This window comes from Castor canadensis, chromosome 8, assembly GCF_047511655.1.
Source record: "Castor canadensis chromosome 8, mCasCan1.hap1v2, whole genome shotgun sequence".
Lineage (NCBI taxonomy): Eukaryota > Metazoa > Chordata > Mammalia > Rodentia > Castoridae > Castor > Castor canadensis.
The window spans coordinates 116,162,414-116,187,431 of NC_133393.1; the positions used below are offsets into that span (position 1 = coordinate 116,162,414).

Here is a 25,018-nt window from a genome sequence, read left to right on the forward strand (position 1 = left end):
AAAGTAAATGATAGAGAGGGTGGGAACAAATATTGGGGCTAAAAATAGGTGAATTAAGTATTACTTGGTTGACTCTGTAGGGACAACTTCAATTCCTATGCCCCATTTCAAACTAACATTTACCCCTGGGCAAAAAAATAGCTTTTCTCTAAGGAAAGTCAGTGACTGTCTAGGGAAAGCTAAGTGGGGAGAATGGCACACAGTAAACTTTTCTCATCTGGCATTTAAAGGGCCCACAGCCTAGCAGTTAGCTCCCCTCCCTGCCAAGGGACAGACCCTAGGCTATACTACCCTACCCGCAAAGGGCTCTGGCTAGAATTCCTACTCAAAGGAAAAAAGGAACAGGGTAGGAGAGAAGACTCACACAAGGAACCCAGTCATTTCTTACCCTGAATGGTCAACTAAGAATCATCAGGTATATAAGGAAATCTAAGCATGAAAAAGAATGAACACAAAAATAAACATAAGGACTGGCACAGTGGCTCAATCTAAGAGAGAAACATCTGCCTAATAAAGAGCCAACAAGAAAATGTAGGGAGGACATTACTAAGGGCATAGTACAGGAGAACTTCCTAGAGGTAGAAAAAGAATCTGATTCAGACCGTGTAGAACAAATAGAACAAAAATGACCTATACACCTAAATATGACTTTGTAGCAGAAAAATAAAAAACAAAGAAGTTTTTTTGTCTAAAAACTTTTGAAGAATACATCAACTTAAAAGGACTATGAAACAGACTGACATGACTTCTTATCGGCATCCCTAGATGCCATTAGACAACAAAACAAGCTTTTGGCATTTTAAAGGGCACTTATTTGTAACCAATATTATTGTATGTAGCCAAACTATCAGTCAAATGTGAGAAGAGAATGGAGATATTTTTGTACATGGGAGAATCCAGAAGTTGGCCTTTCATACACATTTTTTAAGAAGTGACTTCAGCATGTACTCTAACAAAAAGATGGAATAGATAAAAAAGGAAGATATAAGATAGAATGGATCCAATTCAAGACTACAATGAAAGGAAGTTAAAAGAAGAGATCTAAAAAGCAACCAGTAGAAACTGAGGACTGGCTACTTCAGAGAATACATGTAGTATGATGGAGAGGTGGGTGTGGAGGAATAGGAAAGACTATGATAGAGGCATATGGTATAAGAACAGGGGTCAATTAGAAACACCAAACTAAACAGGAAGTTCTATCCAAACATTTCTTTAATTCAATGGTCAGATTTTGGTTACATACAATTTTTTTTTAATTTAATGGTCAGAACTGATAAAGTCTGCTGGACCTTGACATTATCAACATTTTTCTTCCAGTAGCCCATGGGCTGCTTAGTAAGATCTACAGAAAAGAAATCATGTCAGCAGACTTGGTGGCCCAGCATTAAACAATATTTACATATTTATAATATTAACACTATTGCTTTTCATCATTTATAAATAACACATGGACACCATAGCTGGAGTTGTAGAGGGAAAGTGTGTTTATGTAGGCAGTAAAAAGTATAGCTACAAATTTAAAAGTAAAAAAGAGGGAGGAAATGGAAAATTCATGTTATGTCTTGGGCTGGAGATGCAATTAAATGGTAGAGAACTTGCCTAGAGTGTGCAAAGTCCTGGGTTTGATCCCAGCACCAAAAAAAAAAACAGGTACTATATAAGGTCAAAGTATGGATCAAGATTCTGTAGAAACTAGGGTATTTTATAAAAACAGTACAGGTTCCTTCATTGCATATACATAAACAACCTCCTGCGAATCCCACCCACCCCTAAAATGGAAAAAAAAAAAAAAAAGTCCTTTAATTAGGTTTTTTTTTTTTTCAGCCCAAAATAATTTCTTTTAGAACCGGACATAGTGGCACACACTTGCAGGAGGACTGAAAATTTGAGATCAGCCTGAGCTACACAGTGAAACCCTATCTCCAAAACAAATGAACAAGGCTGGGGATGTGGCTCAAGTGGTAGAATGCTTGCCTAGCAAGCATAAGACCCTGAGTTCAAACCCCAGTTCTGCCAAAAACAAAAACAGGCTGGATGTGGTGGTTTAAGCCTATAATCCCAGCACTCAAGAGGCCAAGGCTGGATAATGTAGCCTGGGGTTACATACTGAGTTCAAGGCTACCCTGATCTACATAGTGAGATCCTGTCTCAAAAAACCATGAGAATTTTTTTTTTTCTTTCAGGTTCCCTCAATCTTACAGGCAGTGTGATTCTCTACTAAGGGTGACCTTATACCCCATCTCCCCACCTCAGTGACATTTGGCAATTTGAGACATTTTTTAGTTGTCATTAACACAGGAAGTGCTACTGGAATCTAGTGGGTAGAGGACAATTCACGGGAACTCACAAAAAAGAAATATCCAGCCTAAACTATCAAGTGTCAAGTGGAAAAACCCTGTTTTAAGAAGAACTCTTCAGATTTTTATAGTTTTTCTCTCTCTTGCTCATTCTTTTGATGGTGCCTGGGCAGAGGAAAAAGCTATCACGGGCATAGGGAATGTCATGATTAGTCTGAATACAAACTCACATCCTGATCCTCACGGGCCTCTAAGGTTTGGCGATTGGCCCTCAAAGAGTCCATGACAGACACTAGTGAGTATCTTGGAACAGTATCCAATGGATCTCTTCACTTGGTCCCAACCACCTCAGCTATTGTTCATAAGGATATTCTTAGGACCTCAACCACATCCTCAATCCAGACCATGCAACATTAGTTGCTCAACAAATAACCCCCAAATTTTCAATAGCTTCACACAATTAAAATTATAGTTTACTGTGGGGTGTTCCTGTTCAATGCATAGCTGTCTTCTACTTGGTAACTTAAGGACTCTAGATGCCTTCGGTCTTATAGCTCTACCAAGCCATAAGAGCACAAGCCTCCACAACTCTGCTTGGGTTGGAAAAGAAAAGGTAAAGAAAGAACAGCCATGTGTCTATCATTTCAACCCAGAAGTAGTGGCACATCATCTCCACTCACATTCACTGGTAAAAACTAGTTGTTCAGTATGAGGGAGCACAGTCTGTGGTGGGCAGTGAGCTGAAGCTGCCCTTCCTGCATGATCTCTCCCCTCATGACAGTAGCCTCTTGACAACTTTGCTAGCTCCCATTCCTAACTTCTGTTTCCTTCAATTCCTTGTAAAGAATTCTCAGACTTCTTTCACAGCATGTAAGAACCATAAGGCTCTTATAGGGTGCTATCTCTAGAGCCTTCTTTGATTAAATACACCATTTTCTTCCCCTGTGACCATCCCATGTCAGTGTAGGGACAAGTCTGGGCAATAAGCTAATAAATGAATATACAGGTTCTGAATTTAAGCACTCTGGCCTCAATCCTGCACTTTTCTGCTTCTCTAGATTTCTAAAATAGTAAGAGAGTCCTTCCAGTACTACCAAAGACATTTTATAAAACAGCCTAGAAACTATTACAAACTCCACGCTATGGACGCACAGAACCGTTTTTATTTACTTCTGAATTGCTCATCTTAAATGGTATTATAGCCACAACATGCAAAATTATGCAGCAAGCATGCCTAGTCTCCATAAGTCCCTCCCTCCATTCTCCACTAAAACAATGTACCTGTGCCCTCTTACAGTAGCCTTCCTCACTGCTCCTGTCCAATAATAACGTTATTTACACTGAACTGCTCTCTCTTCAGATATGCCATATTCCCACTCTACCAAAATGTACCCACACAAATTCCATGATTTCAACACGTTTAAGCCTTCTGTAAGAAACTATACAATCCATGATAAACTGCTGCTAATATGTGGACATTTGGCAGTCAAAAAGCAAGTTACTTTAGTGGTAATAATTTCAGCAAGCATTGATTTCAATTATATACATTTGTGTTCTTCAGATATTACTACATGAAAACCATCTACTCGAATTCTGTAACTCAGTCTCATTCTTTAAAAAAAGTTAATTATAAAAGTCAGCTTAAAACACTGTCTCTACTATGTTCTTTTATTTCCAGTCTGAAATTTCCCAGTGAGAAAATGGCAATTAAGTGAGCAATAAGGATCTGCTTTATTCTAAGTATTTTTAAGATTTAAAAACAGGATATCAGTTAAATATAAGTGATACTGGAAAAAAACAAAACTATATTCCACCAATTACAAAGTGTCTATATCCCATCTTGTTACAAAGTGTATTTTCATCAAATCACATACCCAAAACAGACCCAGAATGATCATGTCAAGACCTGTCATAAGGAGTAACTGCAAATGAATTACACAAGACAGTATGATAGTGCTATTTAAAAGGACAGGGTCACATGTCAAAGGTCAAAGGTAAAACTGCAAGTTCAAATCCTTTTGTAGACTCCAATGGCTTCTATTTAACCTCTCAGTACCTGAAATTTTAAAAAGAAGAAGAAAATATCCTGGCTTTTTGGGTCCTTGTGAAGATTAACTATGATGACATGTATCAAGTACTTTTAGAATACTAGTAGTACTTAGTATATAATAGGAGTCGACACATATTAGCTATTATCATGACCAACCATGCCTCTAACATAACCTCAGGAGCTATGATACTCTCCCTGTGAATCTATCAATTTTTAACAACCTAAATCAAAACGCTTTTCTTTTTTATTTGAAAAGAATCAAGCTCTAAAACCATTTCCCTTTTTCATCAGTCTTTTGTGAATACGGAAGATTTGAGCAATCAGCTGCTTTATCATTTGAAGACTCAGACTCTTCTTAGTCTTTTTACAATAAAATCCTCCTCCAAATATTATACAAAGGACAGACTGCTCCATGGATCATGAATAATACAAAGAGTTCACAAAGTATAATGAAATTTTGAGATTCATAAAAGAACAAATGGCTACTGGAATAAAAAAAGCTTAGATAACAAATGATGCAGAAGGCTATTAGTCTGCTCAAAGAAACACTGAATTGTATAATAAAGCACAGAAGACAGTGAGCTTCATGAGTTACAGTCACTTATATCAGTAAAAACATTGATGGTATTTTGGGTAAATTTTTTTAATAACTGGAAAACCCCTTGTTTCTTCACAACAGTGGACAGATGGCATGATAAGCAAGGACAATTTCTTCAAAAGCAAATTGTATAGGGTAAGATTTTAAGTCACATATACCCCTTAGTTAAAGCTTTAAAATTTTGAAGGATCTAGCATCCCTAGTGGTCTATGACATTAAGCAGTAACACAATTAAGCCTTGCTTCTATCAGAAAGCCTAAGCGTGAAAGAAAACTAACCATCTAAAATTTTGATTCTGATAAACTTAAGGTATTACCATGGGTCAACCAGATGGGTCAGAAAGATATCAGAACTCCTGATAAATGAGCCAAAATATTTTTCAAAATATCTAGAGTCAAAGAAGCATTTTAAATAACTTCGTATTTGTTGAGGCCCTCCTACATACTAGGCACTTTCACACACATTATGTAATTTCATTCTCCCAATAACCCTGTGAGGTAAGGATCATTATCCTCATTTTATAAGTAAGAAAACTAAGACCCAGTAATTTGTGCAAGGACACATTACTTGTATAAGATACGATCCAAATTCCATTTCAAGTTTTCTAACCCCCATTTCAATGCTCTTGCTTTAATGGTAGTAATTCCTAAAAATGTCAGTATTCTGCACCGTAGTTTTAAAATGTGTGCTATCTTTTTATTTGGGGAGAGGCAACCACTGTGATGGGAGAAGAAAAATTCTTTATAATGTTATTTAAAAAAAAAAAAATGCTGAGGCCAATACCAGTAGCTCAAGTCTGTAATCCTAGCTACCTCGGAGGCTAAGATCAAGAAGATAGTGATTCAAGAGAGTCCAGGCAAATAGTTTGAGAAACCCTATCTCCAAAATAACCAGAGCAAAATGAACTGGAGGTGTGGCTCAAGTAGTAGAATGCCCAAAGCCCTGAGTTCAAACTCCAGTCCCACCAAAAAAAAATAAAAAATAAAAAAGATGCTGTGTTTAAACTGACATAACTTACTCTAATTTAAATGCTTTGGTTCATGCTGTCTACCTCCTTAGACAGTAGGTTGTCTTTAGATGCACAGCCTACACCAAGACCTAACACCAGAATCATTTCCTTTAAGAACGTTTCCCAGATTAAACGACTTGTTTCACTCTTCCCAAGCTAATAGCCTTCCTTCATTACTTCACAGCCTCTTTCTCATTTGGACCACTGTATCACATACTCCTTTTCTTCTCTAGACAAATATCTGGTATTATATTTTTTCTTTCAATTAATACTGAGCATTTATAGATACGATGATAAGCAAAACAGACAAGGTTACTGCTATCATGGAAAGTTTCTACTGTCTGGAACTGTAACAAAGGTAAAAATAACCTAAGGTAGAAGAGTAAAGGATTTCTTCCCCACAAGGTCTCAGAAGAAAGCACTCTCCTTGCAAGCTTAACATGTTTCAGGAAGAAAAATCCCTTTCATCATGTCTTCCAGATTCGACCTTCAACCTCATGCCTTTGTGAGGGCATATGAGGGCAAATCAAGGTGGGAGGAAGGTTTGATCTAAAATCTCTCAGGAGATTCCCACATATGACATGAAATCTGAACACATCTATTGAGGTGTCCCATCTACAAGAAAACCATGCATACTTCAGCCACAATTTTCCAACCAAGCACCTCTATCAATATCCTTACACTCAAAAATGTGTATTTCTCAGAGGCTTATTTATTCAAACCCCAGTACCGCCCAAAAACAAACATTTTACAAATATCATTCTTCTTGAAACAAGCTGAAACATAACTTCACTACATAGAATTGCATAGGTAGCCTCTAAGTATATTTTTAAACTTCTAATTTAAGAATGAATCCAGATATGAAAACCATTTTGCTAAATGTTCAAGCAACCCCATGTGTTGTAAGAAATACACTTGATTGCTTCTAAAATGCAGTAACTGAAAAAAATAGCCATCTTCTCACAGATCAGAGATTTGATAACTATTATAATTCAATGAAAGAGAAATAAACCATGACCATTTTTAATTAAAGACATTTCTAAGCACCTGTGTTGTTGCTCCAACTGTTCACATGGAGTCTGACCACAACAACTTAATCTCCATAATTAAAGACCTAAAAGTTCTTAAATTTCATCTATTCTCTTTACTAGCACTTCGAACAGGCATGTTGTAGTTGTTGTTTGAACATAGTTACTATTGAAAGAAAAAGACAAAAACATATTGAAAATCAGTTGTACTTTTATTAGACATTTTAAATTGCATAGCCTTACTCTTCTTTCTCCAACCTGTTCTATAAAACTACATAATCTTAATGAGCTCACTGCAAAACAAGTTCTACAAGCACAGAAATTGATCAGTCTCTCAACATGATCAACTTAGATAAAACCCTATGGGCTCGAGAAAGCCTATTTACCTGTTCCTCCATAATTCATTTTCTCTCCCTCCCTCCCTCTCTCTCTCTCTCCCCCTCCCTCCCTCCCTCTCTCTCTCTCCCTCCCTCTCTCTCTCTCTGTCTCTCTCCCCTCTCTCCCTCCCTCTCTCTCTCTCTCTCTCCCTTTCTCATCCTTAGGGAGGCAAAAAGTGTTTTAAATGATTTTCTGTAAAGAACTAAGTGGCACTAATTCGGGACTAAATTTCAGGTGAAATAAATTTTAAAAATTTTTTTTAAAAACCTGCCATTACACAAGGTATTCTAGTACTTAGATATCATTTAAGTCTTCCAGCAGCAGAAAGGCAAAAACTTCATTAAATTATTTAAAGAAAATATGCTTATATCATCAGTTAGATAAGTTTTCCCATCTGTTTAGGGAGGAGCCCAAGTTACTTATTATTTCAGGCGCCATTTAGGTAAAATGAGATTAGGGTATGTTCCGCAGCACAGATGTCTCTCATAAAGAAAAATATTAGGTGACTTTTGTGAATGAAAAACCTGCATAGACTGTTGCTTCGCCTCAGCGGATCTTGAGTAGATTGCTCAATGAACCGCCAGCACGCTGCATGCGAAGCTGCCCGGAACCCGATGGCACTCCTGAGAGAGGGCTCAGGAGCAGACATTAAATTTGAAAGTGTGGCAGGGACCCGGCCTGGCTGCCTGCGTCTTAGGAAGGCGCGGGGAACTGAGACTTAGAGAACACCGTCACCCAGCTCTGCAAGGGCGGGTGCGGTCTGCGGTGCGCGGCACAGCCTCCTCGGGGTCTGTCACAGGAAAACCCGAGCCTCGCCCTTACCGCGCCAGGCGACAAAGCGCCAACTCTCCCCGGCGCGGGGGCTTCCGGCGACACGAGCCACCCACCCTGTCAAACTTCGGGAGGGGCAGACACGCGAGGCCCCCCAAATGCAATACCGCTCTGCCGCGGCTTTGTGAGGCTGCCGTCGCACCCACCGTGGGCCCCGAAACACTGTACCCCCTCCAGCCTTTCCAATCCCCCCTCTCCAGACCAAAAGGGACAAAGGAGCCAAAGAAGAACTCCTTGGCGCGGAATGACCAGGAGTCCCCACAGCCAGACCTCAGAACATGGGACCGAAGGGCGCGAATCGCCGCCCCCCAACTCAGACCGGCGCGACACTCACCGATGCGTAGCCCCTGGAAAAGCGGCACTTAGGGAGTCGGTTCCTCCGGGGTCCGGGTGATGCCGGGGTCCCGGGCCCTACACGAGTCTGGTTGGACCCCAACTTCGCCGACGGCAACTGCGAGCGAGCCCAAACGGAGGGCGCCGCCGGCCGCCGCGGAGACTCGGCGGCGAGCGGGCCTGGAACTGCTGCCCGGGGTCCTCCGGCCAGGGCGGGCCCCTCAGACTCTTCGTCTGCCGGTAACGGCGGCGGCTACCGCCCGGGCCAAAGCTAACGCTACAGCCGCTCAGGCTGCCGCTACCACCACCGCCGCCCTGCCGGGAGCTCGTCGCGGCCTAATGTTGTCATCGGCCGCGCCGCCGCCTCTCTGGGCACCCCGAGCCGCCGCGATCCTTCACATTCTAGAGCCCTCCCCCTCCGGGCCCCGCCCCCGGCTCGCGGGCTCCGGTCACGCCCCCTTCCCGTCACGTGACGGTGCGCGGGGGAGAAGAGAGAGTTGCTTCCTCTGCAAAGCAGGTGCGAACCCCGCGGGCACCTCTGCCACCACCTTCCCGTGCCGGACTGGTGCAGACTCCAAGTCGCCTCCGCACGCCCAAGAGCGGCCTCCGGACGCGGACGCACCGCCAAGGGCCGAGCCTGCTGACCCGCCAACGCGAGGCCCTCTGGACCGTTAGTACCTGACCACCAGGAGCTGTCGGGTCAGGACCCCACCTCCCCGACCTTGGGCTTGGGAAAGTTTTAGACAGGCAAAGAGGAGGGAGCGCGCATAGCCTGCCTTGGGAAGCATCAGTAACTACTCGCTCCTGTTTCTAGTAGCACATTAACAGTGTCATTTAATTTACTGTTTTCCTCATTAAAGGCTTTTATTTTTGAGGAAACGGTGGTGTGTTTCAATCACGCTGAGTTGAAAATAGCCTAGACGACTAATTTTTGTTCTTAGTCATGCTCAGGATCCTTGTGCCAGTTTTCAGAGTGTGTTAGGTTGGTGGTAGTTTCAACAAATACTTAGGAATTTGGCAATATTTTCCGTTTTTAACATAAAGCCGAATTCTTTGATTTTTTTTTTTCCAAGTATCTCAATCCTTAAACTTAACTCTTGCCTTCCTTTTTACTACCCAAGGAATCCTCCCTCCTCCCACCCTGTTGATGAGAAGAAAAAGGTTAAGAAAAAGTTACATGACAGAAAGAAGTAACATAGCAAGTTGGAGGCCAGCCTGGACCTCATAGAGGCTCTGTCTCCAAAACAAAAAGCAAAAAGAAAAATCACACTCAAACCCTGCCAACATTAAAGGCAAATAAAGAGGTTTTCCATAATCATTAAGGTTGGTTCGTTATTCATTGTTTCCCTTCCAGCCCAGAAATTTTTTTTTTCTTACACAAGTCTCATCCCATTACATTTTCTTGATAGGAAGTCAGGAGTCATTCTGACCAGCTAGATACTTTGAAATGGACGAGCCACAGAGTTGGGCCTATATAATCTTTGTTATTAACATAGCTTATAGCAGCTCTAAAAATTAAGTCACCATTACCTTACGCTTCCCAAGAAAGAAAAAAAATGCCAATTAAACTAAACCATGTCACTGATCTTTGAGGCACGTCTTCAGTTCAGAAATGTTAACATGTGAAAAACAATGACTTAGAATCCCTGAGCCAATGTAATGAATTTGTGTTCCAATGAGGAAAAGGTTCTACAAGGTTCTGAATGAAGTCTGAGAGATCACACTTGTATTTCAGATAAACACAAGGGAATTTTATTGGTCTGTGAAGCTAGTAACTTTGGAGTTTGTCAACAGATTGAAACCCATCTCCTGTTTTCTGGAACAGTATTTTTTCAAAAGGTGACTGACTGAACAACAAGTCGGAGTTATCACATTTTTCAGTTACAATGCAGGATCACATATTATAGTTTCTGTTGATGTTGTGAAAGAAATATGAAAGTCATCAAAATAAACACAAAGAGAAAAGAAAAGAAAAAGTTTTGAAGGAAGGATTTTATTTTTTAACGAAACAGGCTAGAATTGAATTTAAAAGACAATGCATAATATCTAAAAAGGGTAAGAATTGCTTTGTGAAACTTGTATCAGATATGAGGACGGATGAGTGTGTCAAGTAGACTTAAAAAGAGAATGGTCCTAGAGTATTGGGTAGTATGCAGAATATAACATCTGGACTCTTTCTCTCATGCTTTTCTTTAATTCTGAGAATTGAGACTAAAGATTAGAAAAATGAGGCAAATTTTCCCTAATCCTCTCTTTCCTCGATCCCAATTTCCTATATTGCCTTTTGAAATTTTGGTCTTTTGTTGAAACGGAAAACAATGTACTAGAAACAAGGAGCCTACATTGTAGGCATAGCTAATTAGATGTGACTAGATAAATTAGTCCCAGTATTGCAAATTTCAACTAAGGTAGGGAGTTGGACTACATGCTCTTTAAGGAATGATAATCTTTTCCCCTCCCAGTGGATAATATCCACATGAAAGACAAATAGCTAGGGTATACCAAGGATTATGCAGTTACATAGCTGAAACTCCTTTCAGTTTCACTCTGAAAAAATAGAATCAGAATGCAAGTAACTAAAAATAAAGGTGTTACTGGAAAGCAATGTTAGTTTATCTTTCACAGTATTCTATATTTTAATGCTAGTAATACATACTTGTCATAAATAACTAATGATTTTGACATAAGTCACAACTGATTGCAACAAAGTAATATATTGCAGTTGAAAAGTATGATTTTAGATCCTTTCAAATTAATATTCTTTGATTCCAAGTAATTATTCAACCTAGCACTTTCAGTGTAATAACAATTTCAATCTAAGAAAAACAATGAGATTTTCCAAAGAAAACAATTACATTTATTTAAGAATAGCAGAGCATTGCGATGGGAACACCTATATAATCTGTGAGCACATTCAAAGATGTGGAGGCAAAGTAAAGTATTTAAAGGCAAAGAAGAATTACATCTGATATTTTTGAAACAGTCATTCTTGGCCATGGTGCTTACTAACAAGGAGCGACATCAGTCTGAGCTTAAACAGACAGTGGCTGTGTAGATATCCTTATAAGAGTACTCCTTGTATAAGGTTATGGTGGCCTCTGTGGAAACTTGTGATTCTGGCAGTCTTCTGTGATAGTTACTATTAGGCAATCACGTGGAAGAGCCCTTCCTTCAAAACCTACCTGCTTACTTCATTAACTCATTCATTCCTTTTTTTCCCTCTTTCTTCCTTCAATTTTTTCTTTCTTTCTTTTTGTGTGTTAGGAATGACACAAATGACTTCATTTTTATTTTGACGACTTTCATATTTCTTTAACATCAGCAGAAAGAATAATATGTGATCCTGTGTTGTAACTGAACAATGTGTGACAACTCCCATTTGTTGTTAAGAAATACAACCTGCAAGTCTGCTGATCTTAAAATAATTTTAGGAATAATATTTTAAAAATCAAACCTATTTTAACTACCCAATGAGAATTCATCTCTTTTGCCTACTCCTTAATTAATTATACACTTCTAAGAATGAAATATATAAGTCCCAAATCGGTTTAAACACGATAGGTATGGTAATCTTTCCCACAAGATGTATTTCACCCTGACATAGAGAGAGGTATGTCTTGAAGTTGCTTTGTTTTATCCCTTTAGCCTATCCAGTTAGATACTTATGTTGCCAAAAATTACTAGTCAAGATTCTAGACAAAAATTTTCATTTTCTGGGAGAAAATTGAGATTGAGCACAGCCTGAAGTATAAATAAGGTATTCAATACAACTTTGAAGACTGTGGTAGGTTGTAATATTCCTGTTGGTCATATGACTTGTTTTAGCCAATGGTTTGTGAGAAGATGTAACACATGCTAACTCAAAGCAGAAACTTTAAATTTGAGTACAAAGGCAAGTCAATCTCTTTAACTGTGGTGCTTCCTTTCATGAGTCAGGTATATTTCCAAATAAGATCTCAGAATAAGAAAGTATTGGGGCAAACTTGAAACTGATTCTCACCCTGAAATAGCACTACAGCAGCTTACCTATTATTGCTGATATACAGCTACTGAAATTAAATAAAAGAATAAAACAAAAATATTTGTTATTGTAAACCACAGAGATTTTTAAGATCACATGTTATATATCATAATCTCACAAAATATTTAAACTGAATTTAAGCCAAATTAGTCGTATATTATTCTATAGTAAGAACAATAACATTTAAACATCTATATAATAAAATAATTTACATCTTCAGACTAGTCAACCAGATATTTGGGTTAAACATCCATCTAAAATTGATATTAAAAAGTACTCTACTTATAAAATCTTTAGATTTCCATGCAACATATTTGAATGTTGATTTTAAGTATTTGTCTTAAATATTCCATAAGGAAAACTTGAATAATAAAATATAAAGAATATAGGCATCTTGTCTGACAATAACATGGACTAGTTACAATGATCAGTGGTCACACTGAAAACAAAAATCCTAGAAAAAGTACTTTTTAAATACCTTCTTAAATATATTGATTAACTGACAATAAGCTAATAAAGTATTAAGTTAAACTAAATGACTCAGGTATGGTGGCACATGACTCTGTAATCCCAGCACTAGGGAGACTGAGGCAGGAGGAAAGTTGGAGGTTAGTCTGGACTACATAGTAACACCCTCTCTGAAAAATAATAATTAAAAAAAAACCCTAATAAAGGCAGAAACATAGGGAGTTCAGCAGAGCTCACAGCCAACCTTTACCCCACAGGAATTTGCTAATCACTTTGATTTTCATAGATTTAAAGACACAAATCCATGACCTCCATTACACACACACACACACACAAAGCTGCAGTTCCAAGGCTTATTCATTCAGTGAAGAATATACAGAAAATAAGCTTGCCCCTTACTAATGTACCCACCCCTTTTCCTGAGTCTACAAAAAAAATTAATCTTAACCCTTGGCACCGAGTAGTCAGGAAAAGCAAAATCATAGCTGAGAATGTAGAGCCTGGATCCAATTTTCACACAGAATGGTAAATTAAACTCTCATACCTGAATAAGCCCCAACCTGATAATTTAATTAAGGATTAGTAACTGATGGTGCTCTAAGATACCTGACTGAAGCAAATGCCAATCTTTCTGGAGGAACCCATCTTCATCTTAAGCCTTAAAGAATGTCTATAAATAAAATTCTGAGGAAAATGACAGTCCACATTTAAACAATAACAAGGGACACCATCAGTGAGAAACATATGGCAGCAGAAACAGATTTCTGAGGAACTTCAGATACTGTATTTACCAAGCGCAGACTACAGCTATATTAAATATGAGTAAAAGAACAAGTGACAAACTTGAAAATATGTGCAGAGAACAAGGAACAATCAAGAATGAGAATAGTTGGAGAAAAAAGAATTTTAAAAATTGGGAAATGTAGAGCTGAAAGTGTGCGGTTCAATTGTTAGAACACCTGCCTAACAAACACAAGGCTCTTAAGTAGTTCAAACTCCAGGACACCAAAAATAAATAAATAAATAAATACTCAGTGAACAAGTTTAATAATCTATTTAAGAGAGAGATGAAGTATCCCAGATGCAACAGAAAGACCTTTTTTGTAAATATGTGCGTGTATAAGTTTAAGTGACAATGAAAGACATTGTGAGAAGATTTAAAATAAATCTAATTATAACTTCAAAAGAAAAGGAAAGAGACAGTGGGCTGAGGCAATATTTGACAAGATAGTGGTTGAGAACTTTCCAGAACTAATAAAAAAGACTCCAATATGCAGACTGAGGAAGCCCTCCAAATTCTAAGCAAGTTAAAGAATAATAAATCCATACTTCAGTACATCCTAGTGAAACTAAAGGATACCAAAACCAAAATGAAAACCTTAAAAGTAGCAGAGAAAAACTATAGGTATTTCAAAGCGTTAGGTATCAGACTTCAGCAGCAACAATGGAAACCAAAGACTGGAATATCTTCAATTGACTAAAAGAAAAGGATTCTCAACCTAAAACTCTATACACATTGAAATAAAGGTATTTTCAAGCAAGCAAAAGCAGAATTTGCAACAATAGGCTGGCATTAAAGGAGACTCTAAAGAAATTTCATTTTTCAGACAGGAAATGATCTCAAATGAGAGGTCTGAGCTTGAGAATAAAGGAAGAGCAGTGGAAGTGGTAAATGTTTGCGTGAATCTAAAATCTATTGACTATACAAAACAGCAAGAATTGTTAAAATTAATAACATATTTAAAAGAAAAAAGTAACATCACTTTTATGCCTAATGTCATATATAGGTCTAACCACATTCTCATTTTCTACCTACTGTTAAACAGACCTCATTATTTTAACCATTTGTACTATTATCTCCATCTGGTATATGCCTTTAAAAGTGAAAGGACTATACATTTCCATTTAGTTGTTTTTTTTTTCTTGCCCATATAAGCAAAATTGTATTAATATTTTATTGATACTCTTTTAAAATAATTTCTGTTGCAACATTTTAAAGTTTTTTCATAATGACATTCTTAATTCAAATTTGCATAATGTACCATGAAGATGATTTATTATATAATCAGAAATTAGTATATATTTAGATAATGATTTAGGGTAATAAAAAAGCAGAATTATATAGTATCTCCACATAACTATGGAACACTAATGATTCCCACCACAGAAGTCTAAAAATGAAAGTTCATCATAACAAGTTACATAATTATGCATTCATAGGTTAAGGACAATTATGTCTTACTGAAAAGCTCTGCCGACTCTTCCCACCCACATTGCCATTCAAAATTAAGCATGCTATGACTTTTAGCAGCCTTTCCATTAATAGAAATTTATGATCAAGGTGTAAGTATTGATTCCTGAATTTTAATTAAACTCAAGACAGCCTATACTCAAATTCTAAAAAGAATAAAAGCCAATTTTCTTTCAGAAATCTACCTAGAGTACACATTCTCAGTGTAACTGTGTTTTTAATTTCAAGTTTAGAATGATGCATAAAAAAGTTATAATTATTTAAACACTGGAGACATCATAATCCCTTAGATTTCCAAAGCTGTAATTACAATGCAAAGAAATCGTATCGTTCTTTTTTCCTACATAACCATGAGTTATTCAAACTTCTGTAATACTTTCTTGACAAAACCAAATCTAATTTCACTGCAGAATATCCAAATTACTTTTATTTATATCTTTTAATATATATAAATTTATATATTACAGGTATTCCAATTAGCTACTAGATTTCTAGTTATAATTCCAGTTAACTTTGTCCAACCTGTATTTATACAAGTTTCTGAAGTTCCTGAGAGGTCACAAGTAATTCATCTTTTATAAACCAGGTTGTACATTAATTCTTTCAATTTAATAAGTTACCAGTTTTTAGCGTCCTAGGCCCATCCTGTTTACAAAAAAATATTGTAAAATGTCTGTATGTTGTTCCACCTCTGTTCTGAAATAAATGCAAATCTAGTAAGAAGCCTCACCCTATAAATAAATAAATAAATAAATAAATAAATAAAAGTGTTTCAAAACTGTCATTTCTGCTATTCACTGCCAAGACCACAGGTGCCATGCATGCTTATTGAATTATCGGGTAGCAGCTATCTTCCCACCCCTGCCAATGACAGGTCCTACCTACACAGATGCCTTCTGCCAGATCTTCTAGGTATTTAGTGTCCTTTTTACTTCTCCCTAACACAGGTGCTCAGAGGTGAAAAGGTGGAAGCAGAAGCCTGTACCCTATATCCCAATAAAGTCTGTCCACTGTGCTCCTATTAGGCTCATCCTTCTGTTTTGAGAACTATTGATATTCTCCCCTTGCTGTTGTCAGTCTATTCCTATGAAAGCCTTACCTTGCCTGGTATTCTTACATGCATCGCTGAAATCCCACCCCCAAATCCCACTCCCCAGTAATTTCCCTTAACCCTTAAATCCTAAAAAACCTTCCCAGAGGCCTGGTGCCAGTATGTCATGCCTCTTGGTTCAAGCCAGCCTAGGCAAGTAGTAGCTAGATTCCAATCTCTAAAACAACCAGAGCAAAATGGACCGCAGGTGTTTTGCAAGCATGAAGCCCTGAGTTCAAACCCCAGTCCCACACACACACACAAATCCTTTCTGAAAATGGACTGGGGTTGGTAACACCTCTATTTAAAACTTTATCTTTGAATGTCAACTCCCTTTCCAGAGATGCCACTTCACACCTGATCTCACATGATTGCTTACTTTCCAACTAAGTTACTTTGCATTCAGTCAAAATTAGTTCACCAGACATCATTTGCATTCTAACTGCCACCCCACTCTATTTTCCTGAAATTGACAAAGTATACAATATGAACATAATTATCTAAACTAAGGATAATGATAATTCTGGAGGAAATGACCTTTATTCAATAAATAATGGTAGGGGGAAAAGTATAGATTAAAACAGACTCATAAGATCTACCAACTAAATGCAATATATGGGCCTTTTGTAGATTTTGATTCAAACCACTTTTAAGAAGACATTGAAATAATTGAGAGATTTTTAATACTTAACATTCAGTAATACTAGCAAATTATTATCAGTTGTGATACTAAAGGTATGATAATGGTAATAAAGGTATGATAATGACATGTGATTATGTTTTATTTAATGTTTTATTTTTTAAAAACCCTGGGTCCTTAGGTTAAAAAACCAACATCAGAGTATGTCATTTTCTCTTCATGTGGGTAAAGTCCATAGAATGTACTTCATAATTAAAGCATGTTATTTTCTTCCCTTAACCAAATATAAAAATATAATAATAATATCCTTATCACATCTATTATTTATTTTTAGCAAGGTATTCAAATTAAAAGCAACCCCTACTACTTACCGTCTATTTGTTCTAAAACTTATTAAACTAGTGTAAGCCAGGCCTGTTGTTGCACACCTGTAATCCCAGGAGGATCAGGCAATAAGATTACAAGTTTGAGGTCTGCTTGGGCAATAGAGCAGGACTCTTAAAAACAAAACAAAGCTACTCTGAAAGATCTTACATCATGATTGTGGTAAATAAATTCTGATTGAACATGCCAAAATGTTCAAAATGATATAAAGCAATCGCAAATGCAGATTACTCTAGAGATGCTAAGAAGCAGACATGCTGATCTCCTTGGCATTCATATGATTCAGCTACAAATAGAACTTGAACAGATTCCAAAAGCACATCTGTCAGACTCATCAAAAGTAGAAAAAAAGTAAAGTAAAAGTTTAGGCTTCTTAAATTGCAGTGGCTGTTGTTCGGAGAAAAAATGGAAAGTAATCTCTGTTGATGTATTATTTTTTCAATGACTAAAATTTGACAAGAATTATGTGCTTTCATTTCAGGCATAGATGTTCCCATTAAGTTAGGTGATAACTCAGAAACTGTTATGCACTAGTAGTACCATTAGGTCCAAAGAAAATCTGAAAAATGCTTCAACCAGTGTTACAAAGTTCATTAACATAAATTTGATTCACTAAAGTGGTATATTGTAGAAGGGTTGAGTTCCAACACAGTTTTAGAAAGATCTCAGTTCTAATTCTAGCCCCATCATTTATGACCTGTGTGGCCCCCCTACGGGCTCCTTTATTTTCTTTAAAATGGGATTTTTACTCTATATAGCTATCCTTACCTCAACTAGCAAAAACCCCTTTTTATACTCTCTCTTCAACAAATTTAGAGATAAGGGCAAAACTGTATCTGCTTGGAAGTGAGGGATTGGGGGTGAGAGGGAGGGGGTTGGGGGGGAAATGGAGGGGGTGGGGGGAGGGGGTAGTAAAGATCCAATCATTGTATGCACATATGAATAAAGGAAATAAAAAAATGGGAGTTTTAAAAAATCCCTATGTTGTAAAAGAATTACAGAACTTGTCCAGTTTCCCTTCAGACATACACTTCATTCTTTACCACCTTTTGAAACCCCTTATGTGAGTCAATAATTTTAAGAAGAATTGTAAGATAAATCTCAATTCATCATTCCTTCTATATTCTGACTTTTTCAATAAATTAGAGCTTGCTTTTATTACCTGCAACTATGTCATGCCCTGAAAATAGTTCCTACTGGCAGAAAAATGAATAATAACTCCTTAGTTACTGATTTTCAAGTAAAATTTTAGAGACTAATAGGAAAATTTGGATTTGTGTTTTAGGTAAAATTAAAATTCATTAACTTGGAAAGCAGAAATTGTTAACTAAAAAAAGTAGGTTACAAAATTGCAACCAGTGCATGATATCATTTTGGGGAGGGAAGGAAGGAGGGAGGGAGGGAGGGAGGGAGGAAGGAAGGAAGGAAGGAAGGAAGGAAGGAAGGAAGGAAGGAAGGAAGGAAGGAAGGAAGAAAGACACATTTGCATATACAAGATAAAGGAATTGGTGTGAAAGTTAAGGCAAAAGCTAAGTGTGGCTTCCATTATGAGGCGCTATTTTTAGTACATTCTGATTTTAACTTGATGCTGGATTTGAGGAAAAAAGGAGACCAAGAATTGTCATCATGTTTTTGTCTTAAGAGACTAGGAAGATCAGAATATAAACTGTTTTCAGGGAAAATAATGAATTTGGGGATTACTAAGGAAAGGAATAGATCTACTAGGAATTAAATCACAATACAGTATCTTTGAAGTTTTCCAACTAATAATAAATTGCTTCTATTTTTTCGAGTATTTTCTTGAGTTCTACACTGCTCCAATATTTGACTATATCTGAACATATGTCTATAAAATGTTGCAATTAGGCTTTGATAGAAGAAAAAAAGAGGAACCCCAAGTTTCCAGCTGGGCAAATATGTGGATGATGGCACCACTGGCTGAGGTAAGAATACAAGAAGATATAAGAATTCCTATCTCCATCTAGAACTCTGTTCTAAGCTTCATATCTGATTATTCAACACTTACTTTTCCACTTGCATGTCTCATACCCACCTCAAGCTTTACATTTATTCCACATATATTTTGATGGTATCACATAAGCATGTAGGAGATGAGAAAAAAAGGAGAACTCTGGAGTGGCACTTAGGCCTTTGTCTTGGTAAATGGTAAATGGTTAAGTGGTAGTTGTTAAGACTAGGGAGGGAGCAGTTTTGTTGAGGAGTGCATCAAGAGTTATATCAAGAGAATGTGTTCAATTTGTGTTACCTGTGAGGCATTTTAAAAGTTAAATCACATAAGCAGTTGCATATACAAATCTGATACCCTAGAGTAAAAAGTAACCCCAAGTGAATTACTTTTATACTTTTATAGTTCTATCTTCTGCATTATTACCTAGGCTATCTTTCTTCCTAATGTGCAAACATGATCAAGCCACAACCCTGCTTAAAATCCCTTAAAGTGGGCTGAGGATGTAGCTTAGTGGTTTAGGTGTTTGCCTAGCATGCATGAGTCCCTGGGTTCAATCTCCAGTGCAAAAAAAAAAAAAATTCCTTAAGGTTAAAAAATCAAAATTTGTAATATGTTTTATAAATGTATCCCTTCTGTACCTCTAGGTTCTTTCCATTCCTTAGCCTTTGTACCTTACATCCTGACTTTCAGATTCCTAAAGAGCCTATGTGTGCCACATTTTGGTGTTTTGATCCATGCTTTCCCCTTACTGTGGAAAAATCCTTTCCTTCTTCATTCCATTAAAGCTTACTCATTCTTTCATTCAGACTGTACCTTCCTTGGAATGCCTTATATGATACTATCTCCCAAAGTATAGTGTAGGTACTTGTATCAGTTAAGGATCATGTTTTGCAGCATCAAGCAGAAACCCAATGGTGGAGGTCTATTGTGTTAATCCATCTTCTGTTGTCAATAACACAATACTATAGACTAAGTGAGTTACAAAGAAAGAAGGTTTATTTGAGGTCAAAAGGCCACATCTGGTAACAGCCTTCTTGTTGGCATAGTCATGAGGTGGCATGGGATATCACATGGCAAAAAACGGAGAGTGTATGTGTGTGTGTGTGTGTGTGTGTGTGTGTGTGTGTGTGTGTGTATCTGATCTCCCCTCTTCTTATAAAGCCACCAGCATTCAATCATGGGGGCTCCACCCTAATAACTTTATCTAATCCCAATCACTTCTCAAAAGCCCCATTTCTAAATGCCAGAGTTGAACTAAGTTTCCACTCTCTTAATACCTCATGATGAGCATTAAATTTCAACATATGAAACTTGAAGGACACTAAAGCCATATCTAAATCATGGCAGGAATCCAGGGATAACATGGTGGTTTCAAAATCCCATGAAAGATGTAGCATCTGTTGTTTTTTTCCTCCACCATCCTTAGCATGTGCCTTCCATCTTTATGTTCCCAAAGTGTCCCATTTTCTGATCAAGAAGAACAAAAGGGAGCTGAGAACATGGCTTAAGTGGTAGAACACCTGCCCAGCAAGCACAAGACTCTGAGTTCAAGCCCCCTTACCAACAGGAAAAAAAAGAAAAGAAAAAGAAAATGAAGAAAACAGTGATAACTGCTGGGGGAGAGTGATGTCAAGAAGATGCAGAGTTGAAAGCTCTAAATGTTCCTTCCCTTCACAAACACAGTGATTCAACAATAATTCATAGATATATTTCCTTTGTGAGAAATCAGAAACTAACTGAAGAGCTCATGCAAGAGGGTAGAATATAAGCTCAGGTTCAATGAAGCTGTTAGGGAGATTTGAGATACCCTATCAACATAGACTGTGCACCCCAGCACAGTAGCATGCAATTAGGAAGAGATCTCCCCTCCATGACCCTGGCTTCATACAAGGGAGGGAATAGGTTGGTTCATGTACCCAGCACTTCAACTTCTCTAAGGGAGCTGACCAAAGGGCTATCATCTGTCTAACCTATTGTGAGTTTATTTTTTGATGGGACTGAGGTTTGAACTCAGGGCTTTGTGCTTGTAAAACAGGTGCTCTACCACTTGAGCCACACCTCCAGTCCATTTTTCTCTGGTTATTTTGGAGATGAGGTCTTGTGAACTATTTGCCAGGGCTATCCTCCAACTGTGATCCAATCTCAGCCTCTCTACTAGCCAGGATTATAGGTATAAGCCACTGGCGCCCAGCTGACTTACCAGTCTTAAAGTTCTATTGGGACTCACGTAGTCTAGCTACCTAAGAGAGGATGAAAATGGCAGCTTGAACTAAATAACATCATAGCTCCATGCCCCACTAGCTGAGCACAGAGGGAGTGGACCAAATCCAGACCTGCTTGCTTGTCCATGGAAAAGGAGAGATTTTAGAAGTCCCTGGAATCTCTGGTCAGGCTTATTGATGGGAGTCATCACATTTGTAAAGATATTCCATGAAGATTGGAAGAGGTACCTTCCTTTCTAATACACAGACACCAATATAAAGTCAAGGAAAATGATGACTCAGGCAAAAATATCTTAAATAAAGGAATAAGATAAAGCCCAAGAAGTCAACCCTAATGAAATGAAGTTCTATGATTTACTTGACAGAATCAAAAGCAGCTCTCATAAAAATGTTCAGTGAAGCCAGGCATGGTGGCTCAAGCCTGTAATCCTAGTTACTTGGGAGGCTGAGATCAGGAGGATTGTGGTTCGAGGAAAGCCCAGGTCAAAAAAACAAAAAAAGTCTAAAGACCCCATCTCAATGAAAAAAAAGCTGGGAGTGGTGATGCACACTGTCATCCCAGATGCTTGAAGAAGCCTAAAATCAGAGGATCATGGTCAAAGCTGGCCTGGGCAAAAAGTGAGACTCTGTCCCCAAAATAACCAGAGCAAAAATTGCTGAAGGCATGGCTCAAATAGTAGAGTGGCTGCCTAGCAGGCATGAAGCCCTGAAATCAAACCTCAGAACCACCAAAAAAAAAGAAACAAAAACAAAAAAAGCTCTGTGTAGTCAAGAGAACAATGCATAAACAAAGTGAGAGTTTTGTCAGAGGCAGAAAATATTAAAAGCAAATTATGGAGCTGAAGAACATGATAAATGAACTGAAAAACTCACTAGAGAAGTTTAACAACAGATTAAGTTAAGCAGAAGAAAAGATCAATAGTCCAGAAGCTTCATCATGGAAAAGACAAAAGAATGAATAAGGTTAAAGAAACATGGGGTGTGGTGGCACATGTCTGTAATCCCACCACTCAGGAAGCTGAGGCATGAGGATTGCAATTTCAAGGCCAGCCTGGGCTACATAGCAAAACCCAGTTTCAAAACAAACAAGCAAACAAAATGATTAAACAATATTTGTATGAATTATGGGGAACCATGTAGTTGATAATATATGTATTATGGGAGTCTTGAGAGGAGGAAAGTGAGAGAAAGGACCAGAAAGCTTATTCAAAGGCATAATGGATAAATGGGAAAGAAAATGGACATATAGATCCAAAAAGCCCTAAGGACACCAAATAAGATGAACCTTAAAAAATCCACACCAAGACACATTATAATGAAATTGCTCAAAGTCAGAAACAGAGCAAAATTTTAAAATAAGAGAAAAGTGACTTGTCACATATAAGGAACATTTATACGATTTTCTGTTCTTCAACAGACATTGCAGCCAGAAGGGAATGGGAATATACACTTAAAGTAAGAAAAGAAAAACAAATTGCCAACCAAGAATTATATACACAGAAAAAAACTTCTCCTTCAAAAATTAAGATGAATTAAAGCCTTTCTCAAACACCTGGGGAAAAAGAGAAACTGACTAATAAGCAATAAGAACAATAAAAGCAGTGGGAAAGAGGGTGGGGAGCACTGAGTGCTGAAGATTGGGGGAAGAGAATCCTTCCTGGGACTGTAAATAAACAAGCTGGGCGGGCCCGAGAGGCTCTGGCGGGAGCAGGGGCACGCGCAAAGCAACCAGGAGCGGGAAAGCTTGTGAGAGTGGTGGAAGGAGGAAAACTCCACAGAAGAGGAGGGAAGACCCACTTCCCACGTGAACTGTAAACAAACATGGCGGCTGGCAGGAGCAGCAGCACCGCCCAGTAATCAGGAGCAGGAAAGCTTGTGAAAGTGACAGTGGGAGGAAAACTCCACAGGAGAGGGGAGAAGACCCACCTCCCACATGAACTGTAAATAAACATGCAGGCCTGACAAGCGGGTGCAGTGTCACCTTTCCCAGTGTGCTTGGAAAGGGGAAAGCCTGTAGCTTGGAAAGCTCATGCACACGAGAACTCTGAGCAAACAAAGCCTGCGGGGCCAAGTGAGTGCTAAGCTCACCCCAGAGATCTGCATAAATAACGCCTCCAGCAACAGCAGGCTGACAGCAGCGGGCAGGCAAGCCACAGCTGCAGATACCATTCTCAGAACTGTCTCCAGACTTTTTTTTTTCCTTTTTCTCCCTACCCTTGATGAGAGAACAACCGAATTACACCTGCATGCTGAAAAACTTACTGAAACTATATTGCATTTGAACTTCGGACACTTGGTGGGGTTTTGTGTGTGTGTGTGTGTGTGTGTGTGTGTAGTTTTGTTCTACTTTATGCATCCCCTTTGATGAGACAACTACAGAACATCTCAGGCACCATCTCCAGGATTGGAGACTGAGACGGACACCCAAATTATTAAGACTGAAACTTCATTGCATTTGAACTTGGAGGTTTTTTGGTTTTTTGGTTTTTTTTTTTAATTTTCTATTTTTCATTTTATTTTACTTCTTTTTATATATAGATATTTCTTTTACTTATTTTTTATTTTTATTCTTATCTTTTTTTTTGATTTTTGATTTTCAATCCTCTGTCTTTCTAATGTCTGTTCAGCTTACTGTCAATTAGTACACTAATGCTCCCTGTTTATAAATTTGAAACTTTCTTGTCTGATACCTTGTTCTGTTTTCTCCTTCTTGTCTGTGTATTTGTTTTCCCCCTTTCTTTAACTTCTTGCTTTCCATCTCAGCTCACCCTTCCATTCTAAATATTACCATTGTTATTATTACAAGCTAGAAAATACTTAATTGCACACAGTACAGGGACAGTAACAACACCAAAGACAATGATGGGAAGACAGAAAAAAACAGGGAAACCAGTTTCCCCACAGCAAAAAATTAGTACAGGAATCAGAGGGGAATGAAGAAAACAGACTCAGATCCAGACTCCAACAAAATGAAGATAAACTATGCCAAAGGACCCAATGAAGCCCACAAGAATTATTTAAAAGAAGACATACTACAGGTACTTAATGAGAATTTTATAGAGATGATGCTGGATAGGGTCAACCAAAATGTACAGGAGACACTCAAGAAATTCCAAGACAACAAAAATAGACAATTTGAAAAAGCAAAAGAAGAAATAAAGGAAACCATAGAAGCACTGTATAAACACCAAAGTGAAACAGAGTATACGATGAATAAACGGATAAATGAACTCAGGACAAAAATAGACAACATTAAAGAGGAAACCACCCAGGATATGGAAAACCACAGAAAAAAGAACGAAACAGAACTGCAAAACAAAATGAAAGGCCAATCCAGCAGAATAGAACAAACAGAAGACAGAATCTCAGAACTTGAAGATGAAATGGTAATGAAAGGAAAAACTGAAGAACTATTAATTAAACAACTCAACCCTGTGAAAAGAAAATGC

General features: G+C 38.0%; 1 protein-coding gene and 1 long non-coding RNA gene across 12 annotated transcripts in view; one reads left to right on the forward strand and one right to left on the reverse strand.

Annotated features, from left to right (window-relative positions):
• Osbpl8 (oxysterol binding protein like 8) overlaps window positions 1–25,018 on the reverse strand; it is a 243,010-nt gene that overhangs the window by 187,979 nt on the left and 30,013 nt on the right. For 6 of the 11 annotated variants that reach the window (XM_074083972.1, XM_074083969.1, XM_074083968.1 and 3 more), the window contains exon 1: window positions 8,526–8,663. The exons of 1 other annotated variant lie outside the window; for it this stretch is intronic. The gene's annotated coding sequence lies outside the window, so the exon portion shown is untranslated. Of the gene's footprint in view, window positions 1–8,525; window positions 8,666–25,018 lie in introns of those variants that run through there. 4 more of the 11 variants (XM_074083967.1, XM_074083964.1, XM_074083962.1 and 1 more) reach the window with 3 other exon arrangements.
• LOC141425802 (uncharacterized) lies at window positions 8,984–9,839 on the forward strand. The gene is made up of 2 exons (XR_012450908.1): window positions 8,984–9,223; window positions 9,646–9,839. It is a non-coding gene; the product is annotated as an uncharacterized lncRNA (long non-coding RNA).